Source organism: Mytilus edulis, chromosome 6 (genome assembly GCF_963676685.1).
Source record: "Mytilus edulis chromosome 6, xbMytEdul2.2, whole genome shotgun sequence".
NCBI lineage: Eukaryota > Metazoa > Mollusca > Bivalvia > Mytilida > Mytilidae > Mytilus > Mytilus edulis.
The window spans coordinates 17,800,209-17,805,209 of record NC_092349.1 but is presented as its reverse complement, the minus strand read 5'-3'; the positions used below and the strand labels follow the sequence as shown (position 1 = coordinate 17,805,209).

The 5,001-nt window shown below is 31.4% G+C and overlaps 1 long non-coding RNA gene across 1 annotated transcript; it reads left to right on the top strand.

Annotated features, from left to right (window-relative positions):
• Positions 1-353: 353 nt before the first annotated feature.
• On the top strand, positions 354-2,967 carry LOC139527290 (uncharacterized). Its single transcript, XR_011665320.1, has 2 exons — positions 354-455; positions 2,327-2,967. It is a non-coding gene; the product is annotated as an uncharacterized lncRNA (long non-coding RNA).
• Positions 2,968-5,001: the final 2,034 nt, after the last annotated feature.

Below are 5,001 nucleotides of genomic sequence, written 5' to 3'. Positions count from 1 at the left end.
TTACATTCACTAAAACAATGTTACTAAAAGGTAAGAAGAAAATATAAAAATAACTAGTTTTCAGATTTCTGCCTGCTGCAGCTACTACATCTGTCTATGTGTACTACTAGGCGATATAAAATCAATAAAATCATGCATATAAGCTTATATGTCCTAAGCGATCTAATTATGCATAACCATTTTAACATGTATAACTATCTATTATATATATATATATTTATATATATATATGTGTGTGTAGCTACTGGGTATTAAAGCTAAACATGCATATTTATTCCCTAGTTTATAGGTATAGCGCACAAGTGCAGGATTTCGGAACGTCTCTAGATTTTACATCGAAAGTCACGATAAACACAAACTGAAAGTTAACAGTTGTTTTGAAGACGCAGTTGTCATTTAGTTATCTTAAACATGCTGAAAATGTCAGGCGAAAGACGGTCACATTCATTTAAAAGGTATTTTGAAGGCAGACGATAGAACTATTTCAGGTTTGGGGAACGAGTAGATTATCACAAAGTTCATTTCTTGACGACCTCATAATTTCACAATTGTACACATCGATTTTAAATTAGTTTCTGCATAACACATGCAAGAGCAGTACCTTTCCCATTACTATTTATGTGTTGCGTCTAAATTTAAGTAGTAACACTTTATAGTGAAGATACCTGCATCTAATAAAAAGAAACAAACTGAGATTTGCATAGTTCCACTTCAAGGTAAAAATATTTATCTCTTTTGAAATGAAATTAAAAAAATATTGTAACACTGTAGTTAATTAATAAAGATATTATTACGTGTATTTCTGTATTGGCCTTGTTATTGGTCCTCGGCCAGCTGTATTGCAGCAAGCCTCGGACCAATAACAAGGCCAATACAGAAATACTTACGTAATAATATCATATTATCACGTTACGAGACAGATGAATTGTTACACCTTTTATAATAATTCAAACGCTAAAAACAACCTTCAATCGTCAACCTAGTCCGAGATTGCTATAACATCTGACAGAATTTTTTTTAGGAATTACTCTTTTGTTGTTGAATTGCATAAGATATTTTCCATATGACTTTCAGTAAACAGTATATGAAAATATTTGTCAAATTTAGCAATAAACCTCAATTACAGATACAGATTATTACCATTTCTGTAAACATGGAATTTATTGCTATTCAAGCTAATATCAAAATAAAGACATATGATATGACTAACCATGGGCTATTTCATTATGACAAAATATGATATTTTTTTATATGATTTTCAAGCCTTGGATGTATATTGTAGTTCTGAATGTTTAGCCAACGGCCCACTTATGAATAAACATCTTACTATTTGAATTGATAGTAACTAAAACTGAAATTTTCATGACTTGCAAATATTTTTTAGCTTCAGTATTTTTGTGAGAACAGTCGATGTGTTTCGTTTTTTCTTTGTATTTGTTTTAACGCAGCAAAACTGATCAAAACCATATTGAAATATTTTTAATTTTGTGACATGGTCGTTAAATGTCAAACCTTTGACAATTAGGTTCACATCCGATAATTTGGGTATGTTCCGTTATTACGATCAATCATGAGTTTCCAGCAAATTAACGAGTGTACTTTATAAACGTTTAAAGTCGGTTTATTTGAGTTTCGACCAATATAATAATTTCATGAATGAAAACAGAAATACCATGTATAAATAGAAAATCTACATAAAGACAAAGACGAATAATACAATATAAGAATAAATCATAACAGGTCATTAAAGTGAGTGTCTAGATTGGGTGGGTGAGGGTCCTTCATTTCTGTATTTTTAATTGTTTGGAGCATTGTTCTGTTTCTTCAAACATAGCGCTTATTCTTTAAATTCCCATTGCAATTATTTAAAATGTATCTGTATTGCTATGTTCTCTTAATTCTGTACATCATTCATATCTGCAATAAATATTGAATTGCTAGTACATCATTCTTTTTATGCCAACAGTTATTCGTTATACTCTTGCATCCCGTTATGATCTATTCTTCATTTTGTTGCTCATATTGCTCTAATTTTTAATTTTTCGGAGCCATTATTCTCTTTTCTGTTAACCCAATCGAGACACTTACGTACTAGTAGTTTACGAAAATTTTAATGCAGATACGAATGATTATATCGGTCAATTGTTACTTCACTGATTATCCAAAACCTACATTGATAGTTTTGAATGATGCCAAAGTAAACGTGTTAAGTGTAATTACTTAAAAAATTAAAGAAATAGAAGATTATTCATCAAAACGTTATTTCACATATATTTATATATATATATATATTATATATATATATTGTTTCTATATATTTTTCCAGTTGCCATTTCAGCTAATCCTGTATACAATAAAACGGCACAAGATGTACAAGGCATAATAAAGTTTGAAGAGGTCAACTTCAGTGTTGGCATCGATAATCTGCTATCATATAAAAGTACAGGGAAGTTTGTGGTGGAGAAGGAGGGACTTAATCTGATATCGGTAGCAGTCTACTCCACATCCAATGATGCTAAATACTACATTTACCTGAATGGTAATGTGATATCGCGAACATTGGTTTATTATACCAGTAGTCCTCCGTCTAAAATGTACCATACCGGTACTGTTGTTGTAGTAAAACAGTTACGTCTGGATGATAGTCTGTGGGTATACTATCCAAATAGATATAAGATAGGAGGCGGATTATGGTCGACACTTACAATTATCAAACTCAAATAAAACATTGACTTAATTACATCTTAAGCAAAACAACGTCCATGTCTACAGATATAGAACAGATAATAAATTCTTTAATCACATATGTTCGAAATAAAGACCGAACTTCTAATGATCGCCATATCAAAGAAGAGCGGTTGATAGAATAGAATAGTAGAAATTATAACATCTGTCATGCAATTAACAATTATATGTCATTTTGATAAAAACAAAATGTGAATCTTTAAATTATATTTATGTAACTTCTTTTGTACTTTTATTTTCTGAAAGCATATCATAAGAGCTATTTTGTATATTTTGTTTTAAAATGTTATCGTTGATTTTAATTCTATTCACAAAAGAATGGCTTATCAATAAATAATTTTTACGAAATTATACAATTGTGCATTACCTGTAGCTAGTAAGAAGGTACCAGACCAATAATTTATTATATATTTTTATAGTTTTGAAAATCATTGCGTCTTTAATTTTTGCATTTCTCCCTTAAAATCCATACTGTTTAGTTTACATTTTAAATTCTATATGTATCGGTCACTCACTTAATCATAATTATTTGTAGTCTTTGACTTTTGATCTAAAAAACTTAGATCAAGGTCTTTTTTCAAGATTACAATGTAAGTTTGATCTTATTTACTTTGTGATGATAATTTTACTATTATCTTGAAACACACGGACTTTTGGTAAAACTTGTTCAAGTCTTTTCCATTTAAATTAAGTATGCATTCATCTTAACCCAACCCTTGCAATCATATATATGAATTAGTCTTAACCCAACCATTTTGCATTTTGGTTATCATGCTGCAATAATCTTATGCCCCACCTACGATAATAGAGGGGCATTATGTTTTCTGGTCTGTGCATCCGTTCGTTCGTTGTACCGTTCGTTCGTTCGTCCGTCTGTCCGTCCGTTTGTTCGTTCGTTCGCTCGTTCGTTCGTCCGTCAATTCGTCCGTCAGTCCGTCCGTACGTTCGTTTGTTCGTTCATCCGTCCGTTCGTTCGTCTGTCCCGCTTCAGAGTAAAGTTTTGGTCAAAGTTGTTTTTGATGAAGCTGCAGACCAATCAACTTGAAACTTAGTACACATGTTACTTATGATGTGATCTTTTTAATTGTAAAAAGTAAAAACACAAAAATACTCATGATCATGAACTCCGAGGAAAATTCAAAAAGGAAAGCCAAACTAGACTTTGACCCAAATTTATCGGTCCACTGAACATAGAAAATGGAAGTGCCAGTTTGCGGTTAAAGTTTTTGGTCTAGGTAGTTTTTGGTAAAGTTGAAGTCCAATCAACTTGAAACTTAGTACACATATTCCCTATGGTATGATCTTTCTAATTTTGATACCAAATTAGATTTTTTACCCAATTTCACGGTCCATTGAACATTAAAAATGATAGTGCAAGTGGGGCATTCGTGTACTTTGGACGCATTCTTGTTCTACAGTAAAATGGTTCTGTTCACTTTTGTAAAACTGATTTTTGTTATTTCTTCCAATGACTTTTTGGTGAATTTATATTTACTGTTTTGAATCTTAATCCTCAACTAAATATAAACTTTTTGAAAAGAAAAAAAAATTTCGGACGCTGTTAAATGTACACGAAACTGTGTTTCTATTTTTGAAACTCCGTTGATTATAATTTGAATGTTGTTGCCATGTATTGTTTTCTCTTACATTTAATTACATGTAGTAATTGGATGTTAAATTCTCATTGTACTCTACTATCATTAGAGTATTAATTGTAAAGTTCAAGATTTATGATTGTTAAGTTATTATTATATAAATTGGCCAATTGAGAATACGCTAACGACCGGACGACACAAAAGAACGAATAGAATCTAGAGACTAATTTGTTGTAAAGTTATAGAAAATGCAGATATGTCAAGCTTTAAATAGCCAGAGTCCGCATTTAAAGTACATGTAGCTACAGACACCTAATGATATTAAGAGGTCAACTTGAAGTCATGGAGTACAATTATCAAGTAATGAATAGGTATTTGTAGCTACTAGAAGCAATGACGAGGTTCGTGACTTGGGACACGAACACGTCGTAAGTAAAAACTAGACATTTCTCATTTTTATATAGATTATACCATTGGTTTTTGCGTTTAAAAAGTTTTACACTAGTAATGTTTTGGGGTCCTTTATAGCTTGCTGTTTGGTGTGAACCAAGGGTCCGTGTTGAAGGTCGTACTTTGACCTATACTGGTTTACTTTTATAAAGTGTGACTTGGATGGAGAGTTGTCTCATTGGTACTCATACCTCATCTTCCTTTATCTATT